The sequence below is a fragment of the Furipterus horrens genome, unplaced genomic scaffold (assembly GCF_987537825.1).
Source record: "Furipterus horrens unplaced genomic scaffold, mFurHor1.1.pri manual_scaffold_7, whole genome shotgun sequence".
NCBI classification, from domain to species: Eukaryota; Metazoa; Chordata; class Mammalia; order Chiroptera; family Furipteridae; genus Furipterus; species Furipterus horrens.
The window spans coordinates 51,565,550-51,578,648 of NW_028327177.1; the positions used below are offsets into that span (position 1 = coordinate 51,565,550).

The 13,099-nt window shown below is 34.5% G+C and overlaps 1 pseudogene; it reads left to right on the forward strand.

Moving 5' to 3' along the window:
* Positions 1 to 12,535: 12,535 nt before the first annotated feature.
* Positions 12,536 to 12,872, forward strand: LOC150004448 (meiotic nuclear division protein 1 homolog pseudogene; annotated as a pseudogene).
* The last annotated feature ends 227 nt before the right edge of the window (positions 12,873 to 13,099 follow it).

The window sequence follows — 13,099 nt, forward strand, 5'->3', positions numbered from 1 at the left end:
TATTACTGATACCAGGAGATAGGACTTCCATGATGACCCCCATAAAATACTGCCATTGTTTTGACACTGCCACTGTTTGAAAGATTTACCAATCAAAGGCAGGTCCAGAGGAGCACCTAAGCTCATACAGGAGAAAACAGTAAACAGGCTGTGAGAGTGTAATAAGACCCTCAACATGTATAAAGAAAAGGAGCTTTGAAAGGGTTGTGCAAAGATACCAAAAGGGGCAAGTAAGAAAGAGGAAGGATAAGAAAGAAAATGGGTATTCGAGCTAGTGAATGCAGTATGTGGAAATGCATGAAACTTCAGGAAATATACCAGCTTTCAGCCTGATCAGCAGAGCTCTTCCAGGTGTGGTCCATCAGCCATCTGCATGCAAATTGTCCAACTTGCTTATTGAAATGCAGCTTTCTGAGCCCTGATGCTCATGTAGTACAACAGAATCTGGAGCCCAGGACTTTCTATTTTAAATAAGCATTCTAGAAGATTCTTAGGCACACTAGATTTTATATTCTCTAACATGGCAGAAGTGTGGGGATGAAAGGAAAGCAATGTTGGACCACAAAATCCTTAAATACTAAGGATTTGGGACTTAAAACCTTCTTGAGTACAATAAAGAAGCCACAGTCAAGATCTACATAAGAGGATAAAGGGAACAGAATTCTACTTTAGAAAAATCATTTTGATGGCAGTGTGAAAGAATGGACTGAACTGGGCCAGACTGGGGTAGAAAATCATCTAGGGGACAGAGAGCTGAAGAGAAATATAAAGTAGAACTGGGGATTGATTAAATGAGATATGGGGCAGGCTTTCTGTCTCAGGAACACGCCCAGGGCTTTCTTCCCTCTCAGGCTCGCATCTTTACTTTTCTCTTGTAAACTCTAAGGTCCCCATGAGAGTGGAAACTGGGAGAGCAATGGGCCCCCTTTTCTCTAACTTTTCATTAAGCTAAGAGCAACCCTGGCTAAGCTCTGTCCTGTTGCTTCTTCTATCCTAAGCCCATCTTTCACTGTTCCTGGCTTTAATAAATGTACTCTAAAAATTAAATAAATAAATAAATAAATAAATAAATAAAATATGGTAGTGGAGGTGAGGGTACATAGTTTTAAGAATAGGAGACATCAAGAATGATCCCCTCCCAGGGTTTTGGCTTGAGTACTGTATGTAGGGCACTGATTACAAGGCAGATAAGTGGAATGAGTTCAATTTTGAGTAGGTTGAGTTGGAAGTGTCTGTAGAATTCAGGCTCAGGAGAAACATTTGGGATCCAGTTTTCAACTTAGAAGTCATAATACACAGCAGTAATAGAGACTGTGCATAATGAAAGCTTATGGAATCACTTTTCTTTGTAAAAATTGGAAATGAAGTTATTTCCCAACACTTAGTAAAAAACAAGGTGTCAGAGATTTTAGGAAATTTAAATAGCTACTATGAAGGTCACAGGAGAAAACACTGAACAGAAAGAAATTACAGGCTCTATCTGAGAACTACAATTGTAGTGGCTCCAATCCTGCCAGCTCTCTCTCTTCTTCAGCACTTGCCCACCTGAGGGCAGAATAGAGCAAGAAAGCAGCTTGGGTGCTAGGGGCTCCTTGGTCAGAAGGACCAAGGGCCCCCTCTTGTTTTGATGGTCTCTTCCCACATGCTGTACTCCCAAAACTCAGATCCAGGAGGAAAAAAACTTTCATGCTTGTCTCCAGTTTAGTTCTGCTCTTCTGTGTGTCTGTTACTTCCAGCCACACACACAATATGTGCATGGCTGCACGTATGCATGAATACACTCTCTCCAAACCCTTTCCTGCAAATATAAGCACTATTCCCTGACTACTTACCAGGCTACTTAGTTAGCAATGAATGTTGAAGTTTCTTTCTGTTTTATGGTTATATTTGCATATACCCAAAGAGCTAATATAATGATTAAGAATTGTGGGTTAGCCAAAAATCTATTTAGTTTTTTTTCTGTAAAATGAAAGACACAGTTTTCATTTTCACCAATAACTATTTATTTGGATATTTTGAGTTATGTTGGCTATGTCCCACTATTGACTTATAGAGGGTAGAGGCCAGGGTTGCTTCTAAACATCTTCCCATGCATAAGACAGCCCTACAACAAAGAATTATTTGGCCAAAATGTCAATAGTGCCAAGAAACTTCACAAACCACGTTTGAAACGTTTGATCAGTCACAGTATCTTCTCCATACCCTGAAAAAAATCTTTTCTTTCATTGCAGTTGGATTTTTACCTTTCTTGAAAACATAAAGCATAATATACTAAAATTGTTGCATATTTTCTTCCATCTTCAATATTAAAATGGCTGCACAAAAATTCACCATTTTGACTTTTTTTTTAAATGCATGCTGATATGACAGCTTTCACAATACAATTGAACATAATTGTGTCAAATGAACTTAAGGACAAATAAGCATACTAGACTATCATATGGCAAAACTAAACAAATATTTTGGCAAACCCAATAGAACAGTTAAGTTGTATTCTGAGGCCATGATGATTACTTCCATTCCTTACATTTTCAATCATCCTATCCTCCATTCACTCCCTTTTTAGATTTTTCATAATTTATTCTTCTCCAGGTTTTATAATTTTCTACCCACTTCACAAAACCAACTATATCTAAATCAAGTAGCACATGACCTCCCTGCTTCACTCTGTATGCTGAACTAGGGCAATGATGGATGCTCCTTGGCCAAGCACACAAAGCTCCTTTTCCAAAGATTGGGAGTCAAGGAGTCAAGGAGAGGCAAATTCTGTTTCCTAAGCTCAGGGCTTCTACATACACCTAGGTCCCAGTTTTACTGATTCATTTATTTATTTTAATATATTATTCTCTGCATTTTTCTTGTTCTTTCTGGAAATCAATCCATTATGTACCATCAAATTTCTGTTGATTCTTAAACATGTTGGGTATTTCTTGTATAAGTTTCTAGAGAATGCCAACATTGTAGCTCAAGTAAAATGCATTTTCAAAAATCCAAGAAGCAGAACCATGTTACGGGAAAATAATAATGATGATGATGATGTTAAATGAGGATCTATCGTATGGCAGAATGCCAGTTTGTATAGAAATCAATGTTATAGGAAAAGTTACATTATTCTAGACTGAGTTTTTATGGGTGGGGACTGAGTCAACTATTTTAATTATGCTCTTAAGAAAGCTATTGGAATTCAATTAAGGTGATTTCCACTGCCATTCAATTTATCACATTGCTTTTTAGCAGAGGGACTTGATACTTGGCTTAATAGTGTTGAAACTGTGGTTTCACTATGAGAAACAAAGTATGTGAGGTTTTAGCAATCAAATTAAGAATTTCAGCAAACAACATAAAAGTCACAGGACCAGACTAATTGAGTTGTAGGCTCAGGGATAATTTATAACATAGACGCTAATGTTATTTCTTAGGAAACATGTCCTTCATTTTAAAAACCTAGGAGAATAGCCAAATAAAATGAGATGAGTCAAAACTATAAAACAGTCAATCAGTTAAATATATGGTCACTCTATATAGATTAACAGGGCTAGATCTCTGAGACATATTACTGAAAGCTTTAAAAAACTGTTTAACAACCCATGGATGTGACCTAAGGGGGGTGGGATTGCTGGGGAAGATGGGGTGCTGGGAAGAGGGGAGCAAAGAGGAAAAATTGGAACTATTGTAAAAATATAATGAATAAAATATACTTTTAAAAAACTGTTCAAAGCAGTAACCTCTGGGAAAAGGAAAAGAGACTGAGACTAAAGGGTTTGGTTAAAGGAATTTCTTAGCCTTAAATACATTAAGTAACTATTGCAATAAGAATTATTAATACATTACTTCTATAATTAAAACTAATTTTAAAAATAAATTTAATTTCTAATTTATAAGTATATTCTTGAAACCTTCCTCTCATGAATTTTTCTACATAAGCTCTGATAAAACTATCACATTGAAAGGAAGATGTTCTAGTTCCAGGTCCAACAGAATAAGTACACTCCATCCTGTCTCTTCTGCAAGCCAATGACTAACTTCTAGTTTTTCCCTCCAGTATACTGTGGCCTAAGACTCAAAGTAGCCCAAAACCAAGAAGAGGACAAATAGTGTATAATTCTTACAGGAGGTACCTACAAAAGGCAAATAAATTCATAGAGACAGAGAGTAGACGTTACAAGGAGCTGGTAGGTGATTTAGGTGATAGAACTATTCTATATATTTATTGTGATGGTGATTACATGAATCTGTATATGTGTTAAAAGTAGTAGGACTACAGTAAAAATGAAGAGTCAAAAAAAACTTGATGCAGCTCTTAATCAAGGTTTTCCATATTTTTAAACTATTTTTTGTCAATTCCTAATTAGAATTAATCATCACATAAAAGAGATGTATTCTGAGATTCTGGAAATATAGTACAATTTTGTCATCAATCAAATATATTCCCTTTAATTTCTTAGTTTTGGGGGGGATACTTTTATAAAACTGAAATGTTCCTACTGCTTTTAATACTTAATAGTAAATAATTTTTATTGTTTGGGAAAGGGGGGGCTTTTGTAGGTTAAAAATCTATATTTTTTATCTACAGAAATAATTCCTTTGAAAGCATTGCTCATTTCCCTCCTATCCCCCATACACTGACCTTTAAGTTTAAAAGAAATCTAATGTCTTTACCCTTTATAGAACAAAATACCCTTTAAGAAGGGCTTAACTTGAACATAATTGCACTTTTTAGAAAATTATATTCTCTGTGAACTTATTCCAGTTAATCATTTTTTACCAGTTTGAAAATTTTCCACCAAAACAAAAGTAAAAACATAGAACCTTGAATCGCATCAGTAGAAACCCCACAAGGATTAAACCTTACCATGCCACAAATCAAAAGCAGATTGGGAGAACAGTGAGTTTCTCCAAGAACAGGAGTGTTCTATGTTATTGAATTATTTTATGCACTAATCACCCAGATTTGTTTTCATACCAAATATACTTTCCTACTATTTTAATATTTAAACATATTCTAATCCAAACTTCACTTATCTGTCATTAAAACAACTTCCTAACCATTTCTGGTAATCATATACTTGTTGTTTCATTCTACTAAAATTAAAATATAAATATTTTACTCTTTCTTCATATTAAATTTTTTAAGTTCTACTTTTTTGGGGGAAATGCCTTATTTATTTACCACTATCTTTGTTTCATGTCCTTTTCTCTATAAAATATTACTGGAATAGCCTCCTAGTGGAATACCTTAATTCCAGATTAGTTCTGATATACCATAAAGAACTCTACAACTCTATTTTCTGAATGTCACTTCTTCAACACCCAAATGACTCCCGCTATTTATTTAATTAAATCAAAATACTTAGCTTAACTTTGAAGAGCCTCCATAATCACCTGCACATTTTCTTTCTGTCCTTTGTTCTCACTTGTTTTAAAACTTTTATTCTCTGATCTACCAAATAATGCTAATTATCCTTTTAAGCATATATCATACTCAATCTCATTTCTACATCATTATTTACATCATTGCTTAGAGGACTGCCTCTTCTTGAAAGCCCGTCAAGTTGCTCCTCCAATAGGTCCTTTATTATCATGCTGAGCTTTCTTGAATTGTTTAGAATTCTGAAAGTAAATTATAAATTAGTAACACAATTGTGCCACTGGTTATTCTTATACTCTAATTTAAATATTGGCTTTTCTTTGCATTAAATTTGTAAACTCCAGTAATAGAACTGTTTTTTAATAAAATGGAAGGTAAATATGAAAAATAAGCAATAACTTTCCTACATAACAGAAATACCAATTATAAAATGTAATAGAAAAAAATACCAAATTTTTAATAGCAAAACAATAGTATACCTAAGAGGGTAAGTAAAAAAAAAAAAAAAAAGCAAGGTCATTATAAAGAAAACTTCACTGAAGCTCAGCAAAGAAAGCCAGGAAAAAAAAAAAAATAGAGAAATACCGTCCTTATTGTAGCAAGCTCAATACTCTAAAAAGTCAAAACTACCAGCCCTGGCAAGGCAGTTTAGTTGGTTAGAGCATCATCCCAATATACCAAGGTTGTGGGTTTGGTCCCCTATTAGGGCACATACAAGAATCAACCAATGAGTGCAAAAATAAGAGGAACAACAAATCAATGTCTCTCTCTCTCTCTCTCTCTCTCCCTCTCTCTGTCCCTTCCTCTTCCTAAAGTCAATACACTTTTTAAAATGTCAATGCTACTCAAATTAATCAATCTAAATCTAAATAAAAAGATTCTACATTTTTACAAATATTTTCTAGTTTATTAAGTAAATAAAGTAGATGGAAATAATATCTTAATACTTTTAGAAAAGAATTATAATATCAACTGATTTGCTGTATAGATAATCAAACATTTTATAATTATAAAGTAGTTAAAACAATGTGGCTTTGAAATAAGAAATAGAAGAAATGAGTCAAGAAGCATGATTACACATGATATCGTAAAATATAATAAAATAGCATTTCACATTGTTGATGAAAACATGTGCTGTTCATGTATGGCTAAAGTTGTCTCATACTGAATATAAAAATACATATTAGATAGATTGAAATCTAAACATTAAAAAACAAAACTAACAGTTCTACTTTCTGAAACTGTGAATATATCAAAACAATTTGATATATGGCAGTAGTTAAAGAAATCATAGTGTAATGCTATGCAACAGCATTCAACCACCAAAAAGAGTAAGGTAGACTTATTTGTACTGACATTTACAGTTTCCAAGAAACTAAAAACAGTAAGCTAGACTTATTTGTACTGACATTTAAAGTTTCCAAGACATACTGCTGCATGGAAAAAACAAGTAAAATGAGCAGACATAAATTATGATCTCATTTACATTTTATCATGAGATATGCAGATGTGTGTAAATGCATCATGAATGAGCTAGTATGCTAGGTACTAAAGAGTGTGCACTGTGTGCCCAGGAAGAAAAAGTAGAGATTGGTGTGTAGCCAGGAGTTTGAAAAGTAGACTTTCATGTTTCACTCCAAGTTCTTGTGAATATTTTAAAACTATAACTTGTGTGATAAAAAGGAGATATACATTTAATTAATTCATACCAAAGAAAATACAGGAAAATAAAGCCATTGCTTCTTATTAAGAGATGGCATTCCTAAAAAATATGCAAACCTTTAACAGGAGAACACTGACAGATTTGATCACAAAAAATGTAAAGCTTCTTTAAGTCAATATAATACACAAATTTAAAATGCAATTTATATCTGACAGAAGTATTTTAAGATGTGTAACAGATGAAGGATAAATATTTATACTATATAAATATATAATATTATAAATTTTTAAAAGACCAAAAAAATAGAAAAATTGGCATCTGATATAAAATACAATTCACACACAATCACAAAATTGTATGTGGAACATGTAAAGGATATTCAACCTATCTAGTTATAAGACAAATGTATATTAAAACAGTAATTGCTTTGAGTATCGGCCTGTGAGCCAAGTGTCGCTGGTTCAATTCCCAGTCAGGGTACACTACTAGGTTGCACGTCAGGTCCCCAGTTGGGGGCGTGCGTGAGAGGCAACCACACAGTGATGTTTCTCTCCCTCTCTTTCTCCTTTCCCCTCTCTCTACAAATAAATAAATAAACAAACAAATAAATTATTTTTAAAAAAAAACAGCGATTGCCCATCAGATATGCAATATTTTTAAAAATATTGGTAATATTCAAAGCAGTTGAGAGTTGAGGTTAACAGTCACTCTTTAGTATGCTCCAGGTGAGTATATGTTAACTGAAACTTTTAGGAACGCAATTTTGCAGTATTACTAAAATGCATTTAAAAATATATTTCCAAAGATATGTAATGCAGTAGTATGTATCATAGCAAGTAATTGGAAGCAACATAAATGTTCATCAACAATATTAAAGTTTAATAAGTTATGGATTACCCATACTAAGGAACATTGCAGTCAATGAAGAAAACTATTAATATTGCAACATATTCATGTTATATTGTTAAGTAAAAAAAGAAATCTCCCCCCAAATGTGTCTACTATACTCCTGTCTATGTTGAAAAAAGATACTGTATATATATATATATATATATATATATATATATATATATATATATATATATATAGTGTTATGGACTGAATTCCCCCCCAAAAAAAATTTATGTTGAAGCCTTAATCTCCAATACATCAGAACGTGACTATCTTTGGAAATAGTGCCTTTAAAGAGATGATTAAGTTAAAATAAGACTGGTTAGCATGGGCTCTAATCCAATCTAACTGGTGACTTTATAAGAAAAGAAAATTTGGACACAAGAGGAGACAGAGTAGAAAAAACAAATGAAGACTCATAAAAAAGATGACCATCTGCAGGTCAAGGAGAGAGGCCTCAGGAGAAACCAAACCCACCAACACCTTGATCTTAGATTTCCAGCCTCTAGATCTGTGAGACAATAAATTTGTGTAAGCTACCTAGTTTCTGGTATTTGTTATGGCAGCCCTAGAAACCTAGACACAAAACAAGGATTTTAGGATGATACACACACCCATTACAAATACAGGTTATCTCTGGAGTGCTGGATTAAAAGAGAGAAAAAGAAAGTTCAAAAAGTAAGTTTTCTCTATGTGTTTTCATATTTCTAGTAATGTTTAGAGCAGATATTTGCTTCTTTTATAATTAAATAAAAGAAGACAGATAATCCAATTTAAAAAATGGGCAAAAGACTTGAACAAACATGTCTTCAAGGAGGACATACAGATGGCCCATAGGCATATGAAAGGATGCTCAACATTACTAACCATCAGAGAGACGCAAATAAACCACAATGAGATACCACCTCACACCAGTCAGAATGACCATCATAAACAAATCAACAAACAACAAGTGCTGGCAAGGATATGGAGAAAAAAGAACTTTAGTGCATTGTTGGTGGGGATGAAGACTGGTACAGCCACTATGGAAAATGGTATGTAATTTCTTCAAAAAACTAAAAATGGAACTGCCTTTGGATTCAGTAAATCCATTGCTAGGATTATACCTGAAGAATCCTGAAACACCAATTCAAAATAACCTCTGCACCTCTATGTTTATAGCAGCACTATTTACAATAGCCAGGTGCTGGAAACAGCCTAAGTGCCCATCAGTAGATGAGTGGATCAAAAAACTGTAGTACACTTACACAATGGAATACTATATGGCAGAAAGAAAGTAGGAATTCCTACTTTTTGCAACAACATGGATGGAACTGGAGAGTATCATGCTTAGTGAAATAAGCCAAACAGTAAAAGACAAATGTCATATGATCTCACCTAATAGAGAAAACTAATGAACTAATAAAGGAAATAAAGAAAAATATAAACAAATGGGACTACATCAAGTTAAAAATCTTCTCCACAGCAAAAAGAACCATCAACAAATTATAAGGGAACCCACTGTATGTGAGAACATATTTGCCAATGATACATCTGATAAGGGGGTAATTTCCAAAATATAAAAATAACTTATACAACTCAACGCCAGGAAGATAAAATATCCAATTTAAAAATGGCCAAAGGACCTGAACTTACACTTCTCCAAAAAGAACATACCAATTGCCAATAAACACATGAAAAGATACTCAATGTCACTAATTATCAGAGAGATGCAAACTAAAACCACAATGCAATATCACTCACACCAGCCAGAATGGCTGTCATCAATAAATCAGTAAACAACAAGTGCTGGTGAGGATATGGAGAAAAGGGATCTCTAGTGCACTGTTGGTGGGAATGCAAGCTGGTGCAGCTACTGTGGAAAACAGTACACAGTTTCCTCAAAAAATTAAAAATAAAACTGCCTTTTGACCCAGCAATTCCACTTCTGGGAATAAATCCGAAACACCAATTTTGAAGAATATATGCACCCCTATGTTCATAGTGATATTATTCACAATAGCCAAGGTTAGGAAACAGCCCTAGTGCCCATGTGCCCATCAATAGATGAGTGGGTAAAAAAGCTGTGGTACATTTACATAATGGAATACTATGTGGCTGTAAAACTGTAAAAAAAAAAAAAGTAGGAAATCTAACCTTTAATGACAGCATGGAGGGACCTGGAGATTATTATGCTAACTGAAATAAGCCAGTCAGAGAAATACAAATACCATATGATGTCACTTATATGTTGAATCTAATAAACAAAATAAACAGACACACAAATAGAAACAGAGGCATGGACACATGGAACAGACTGACAGTTGTAAGAACGGAGGGGATAGGGGAGACTGGATTTTAATGGGTGATGAGATTAGCCAAAGGACATATATGTATAACTCGTAGACACAGACAACAGTGTGGTGATGGCCAGAGAGAAGCAGTTGTGGGGCTAGGTGGAGGTAGGCAGAGGGGGGAAAATAAGGACATCTGTAATAGTGTCAACAATAAAAATAAGGAATAAAAATAAAATAGTTTTTTTTGAGCTTTCAAGAAAAAAAAACTGTCAGCTGATTTCTCAACAGAAACAGGGACTTTGCATGCCAGAAGGAATTGACAAGAAATATTCAAAGTGATGAAAAGCAAGGACCTACACCCAGGATTACTTTATCCAGCAAAGGTATAATTTAGAACCAAAGGGCAGATAAAAAGCTCCTTGGACAAAAAAACTCTAAAGGAGTTCATCACTACCAAACCAGTATTACATGAAATGTTAAAGAGTTTTCTTTAAGAAGAGAAAGAAAAAAAATCATCAAGAATATGAACAATAAAATGACAATAAATACAAATCTATCAACAACTGAATCTAAAAATCAAAATAAACAAGAAGAACAGAAACAGACTAATAGATACAGAAAACATTTTGACAATTCCCAAATAGGAAGGAGGCTGGGGGAATGGGTAAAATGGTGAGGGAATTTAGGAGGACAAATGGTAGTCACAGAATAGTCATAGAGATGTGAAGTACAGCATAGGGAACATAGTCAATAATATTCTAGTAACTATGCATGGTGTTAGATGGGTATGATGTTTATCAGGATAATCACTTAGTAAGTTATATATGTCTAATAACTGGTGTGTACACTTGAAACTAATATAATTTTGTATGTCAACTCTAATTGAAAAATTTAAAAAAATAACAAAAATAATTAAGACTATATTTGACATTTCAACCACTGAAAATATTTTTGAAAGTCTGCCATATTCCAGACACTGTGCAAGGAAATAGAGGGGAAAGCCTACCCAGATGTCACTAATTGTGTAAGGCTGTTGGGAAAAAAAAGCTATATGCAAAGTGATGAATTATGTACCAGGCACATGACAAAGGTTCGATGGGCATAGCAGAACACAGCTGCTTTATTCTTCTTGGAAAATGAAGGGTTGAGGGGAGGTGCAGAGAGGCCTTCACTGAAAATATTAGCCTTGAGCTTTGGTGAGTAGGAGATAATTCTGCCAGTACATTGAGTAAAAGGCAGAGGTTTGAGCATGCTTGAGCAAAGACCAGATGGCTGGCATGCAAGCTACATGGAGAACACTGACCTTATTTATCTAGAAAGATATGGGGAACATGATTCTTGTGCAGTCCTTTCCCTCACCACAAAACAACAAATTCCCTCAAACAAGAAACTTTTGAAGGGATCCCAGTGTTGTCAAGAATCTCCTTCGCACACTTGGGCTGCAGGAGGGAAACATATGAACATCTGTAGACTTCCTGTCATTTTGCATCCTGTGCCTATTCCTGGCACCCTACAGGGAATGTTAAATTAAACACCCAAAGTCTTCAAGAATGTGACTGAGTACCTCATAAATTCAGAAAGTCCAGCCACTTCAGAACCAGTGCCCCAGGCTCCCCAGATTTGGCCACCAAAGGTGCAACCCCTTATTAAGAAGAGGTAAACACAATATTTCATCTTTTTAAAGGATGAGTAGTATTCCATTGAAAATATATACCACATAACAACATGGATGGATCTTGGGGCTATTATACTAAGTGAAATAAGTCAGATTGAAAAGAACAAAAACCGAATGATTTTATTCATATGTGGAATATAAAACAATTAAGTAACAAACCAACAAACAAAACAAAGGAAGAATAAACTCATAGATAGACAACAGAGGGGAAGGTGGATGGGGATGTGGGTGAAATAGATAAAGAGAATCAAATATATCGTGATGGATGGAATCTATACTTTTGGTGGTAAGTATGCAAAGAGTATATAGATATCCAATTATAATGTTGTACACCTGAAATTTATACAGTATTATTAACCAATATTACCTCAACTTAAAAAATTTAAAAAAGAGCAAGTAAAGAAAGTACCCATGGGGCAGGGAGGAGGTACAGTTGAACACCCAAATATAGCTTTCTTGATTTTTGACAATTGAGTGGTTTTATGTACTGTAACATGTACAGCACATTTCAGAACTGCTTACAATTTCAAAAATAATCTAACAAATCTTCACTTTATGATAGACAATTTCTGTAAAACTTTGCTGGTTTTTATCAAGAGGCAGAAACTGCCAGTTGGTAGTCAGTTGCTTTATTAGGGAAGCACCACACCTTGCAGGCCATGATGGGTAAAGTTCTGTCAAAGAGTAAAGGACTGTGTGCAAGGGAAAAGATAGCCCCCATGATGGAAATATTTTTCAAGATGAAAGATGTATTTCAGTTAGATGACATAGAAAACATTGCTCCTGAAAAGAAAGGCATTACTTTCTGTGTCAGTAAAGCCTTTCAAACTTAGTAGATGATAAGTATGGTTGACTGTGAGAGGACTGGAATGTCTAATTATTATCAGGCATTTCCAAGTAAAGCTCTTCATGCAAGGAAACAGAAGCTGGAGGTTCTAGAATCTGTTACCTGAGGGAAACCAAAAGCACACAAGCCTGCAGAAAGCTAAAATTGGCTAACTAAAGACACAAGATGGAAAAACAAACCATGCCAGCACAGGAGTTTCTTCAATCAGAGACCAAAAGAAATGGCTAAAGGCAGAAGTAGAAAAATACAAAGAATGAGCTCCTCTAGTTGTTGAAGAAACACACCAAACAAAGTAGCCAAAAAAAAAAAAAAAAAAAGCTGCTAACAGATGGAATATAACATTTTTGCAATAAAATCTTGGGTCAAGCCCTGAGCGGTG